The sequence below is a fragment of the Daktulosphaira vitifoliae genome, unplaced genomic scaffold, assembly GCF_025091365.1.
Source record: "Daktulosphaira vitifoliae isolate Bord-2020 unplaced genomic scaffold, ASM2509136v1 Scaffold_729, whole genome shotgun sequence".
NCBI classification, from domain to species: Eukaryota; Metazoa; Arthropoda; class Insecta; order Hemiptera; family Phylloxeridae; genus Daktulosphaira; species Daktulosphaira vitifoliae.
Window position 1 is genome coordinate 2,829 of NW_026100292.1, and position 2,488 is coordinate 5,316.

Sequence of the window (2,488 nt, forward strand, 5' to 3'; positions counted from 1 at the left end):
TATTAAAAATTCAAATGCCATTTACTATTGAATTAAAAACTCAAACATTTTATTAAATTAAAAATATGTGTTACCATTTAAAAAAACAAAGTTGACCCCCTTCCAAGGCATAAGGGATGAACTTAAAAAGTATTACATAGTTAAAAATTCAAGAATAATGTGTAACTAAAGATAATGAAAAAAGAAAATGTTTAAATTATTATTATTCTGCAAGTAATTGAGTGGGTTATGATAAAAAAATCACCCTGTATATATATAATATACTTCATATATGTATATATAGATTATGATAAAAAAGAGGTATCATTAATGAACCAACTTTTTTGTTTAAATTTCATATAGTTAAATAAAATTTTCAATAAATTAATGCACATCATTTTTATTAATCTAAGATATCAAATCTCGTATATAATTATATGTGTATTAGATATATTTTTGTGGGGGACAAAAAGTATAATGTAGTTTAAACTGAAGTGAAGTATATTCCAAAATAAAATTAAATACAGTTAGTTGTATAATCAACTATAAGCTATGTGATATCGACCTCACAGAAAATGTAGAATACAATGTGTTCTTAAATAAAAATAACACTCACTGAAATTTTATTCTAGGTGTGTCAATAGAAAAGTTCCGTCCAAATGGAAAATCTGTTAAGATTTAAATTTAACTGTGATTAAAACCACTATTGTAAGTCATTCCAATGCAAATTGCAACACCGTTTATAATTTATCTTATATCCATGAAATATTAAATACTTGCAAATATGATTAATAATTTATAATATAAAAGAGAAGAAGAAAATTATTATTATTTAAAAGTACTAAAAATCCAAATTTTCTAAATTGACTAAGAAAATGTCGAATTCTATTAAAAGTTATTTGTTTCCATGATAATTGTATTTTTGAATAATCAAGAATACTTTACTATTATAATAATAACGATTAACCAGTAACTATATTATAAAAATTATTGTAATGTGATAACAAATACAATATTGTAAATATTGGTTTCTATCATCAAATGTCTATCGCTTTTTCTTCCTTTTTTAGTAACATTTTTATCATTACACAAATATATAATTAAAAGAAAATGGATTATACGATTATATTAACTCAACAATTAAATGTTTTATATTTAATAAACGAATAATGTTGTGTTAAAAATTTAAATGCCATTTAATATTGAAACAATAATTCATTTAAATTAATTCAAATTAACTTAACTTCGCTACCCGTATATTATAGTGTGTGTGTGTGTCGCCGTCAGCTCCCTGTTGGATTATAACATCTCTAGGTGTCCAGCAGGTTGTATTATCCATTTAATATTTCAATTGCTTAATAAATATTTATTTATATCGTTGTTAACCTAAAGTGTTATATATATATATTGTAGTGCGACCCTTGGTAGTTCCTCTAAGGGAATATAAATTAAATAGGAAACTTCAGTACCTAANAGTGCGACCCTTGGTAGTTCCTCTAAGGGAATATAAATTAAATAGGAAACTTCAGTACCTAAGGTAGATATAGCCTAGCCAGCTATCCCTCGTTGGTCCCTAAGAATACTGTTGACGAGCATTTAGGTTCAACCCCTAAATAGCGACGTAACAATTGGTGGAGGCGCCGATCTCTGTTTTATTTTAAACTTTCAGTAAGGGATCCTCCCCTAAGTGTACTACAATTTTTATATACCGCTTTTCATGGTTAATTTATAAATTAAATATTTTTTATTTATTATTGGCTCACTTTATTATAATAGTAACAATTGTATAGTTAGGTATAACTATAAATTAAGTCTTTGAGTTACATAATCTTTTATATACGTTTATATGCCTCTCTATAGTTATTATTTAAAACGCACCTTTAATAATCAAACTTGTAGAATTACCGAAAGAGTTTGGAATCTATTAGGTTTTGATAGTAATATTTTGGAACTAACACTAGATCAGGTTATTAGTTCATTTGGAAAGAAAAAGGTATTTCTGTTTCTAAGGCTTTTGACCATACCGCTTTTATAAAATTTCCGGTAGGAGCAACTCTAATTTACGAAAGCACTATATTCGAAGTTTATAAACGAGAAAGTAAACGGCTCTATTTACCGAAACAGTTTCAACAAATCTCCCTTTTAGAAAAAATTGAAATTTTAAAAAAAGATACGAAAGGGTATTATTTTTGCTATTGTACAAAAGGGGAATTACTTAATATTTTGTCATTTTTAAACGCAGAACAGCCGATAAATAGTCACACTAAAGATTTGATAAATAAATTACGTTCTATTTTCAAACAACCACCCCTCTCAAAAAAATACGAATCTGATTCGAACTCCGAAGCAGAAAAACTTGATAAAATTCNAACTCCGAAGCAGAAAAACTTGATAAAATTCCAAGTACTCTGCCGGTCCCACTAAGCAGAAAAAGCGCTTCTTCGAGTGAATCGAACACCCCTACCGATCTCGACAAAACCGTTGTCGAATTTCCTTTAGCTAAACCATC

The 2,488-nt window shown here is 27.2% G+C and overlaps 1 long non-coding RNA gene across 1 annotated transcript; it reads left to right on the forward strand.

The window, feature by feature from the left end:
- The first annotated feature begins 610 nt into the window (after nt 1-610).
- On the forward strand, nt 611-1,364 carry LOC126909636 (uncharacterized). Its single transcript, XR_007705072.1, has 2 exons — nt 611-687; nt 1,245-1,364. It is a non-coding gene; the product is annotated as an uncharacterized LOC126909636 (long non-coding RNA).
- Nucleotides 1,365-2,488: the final 1,124 nt, after the last annotated feature.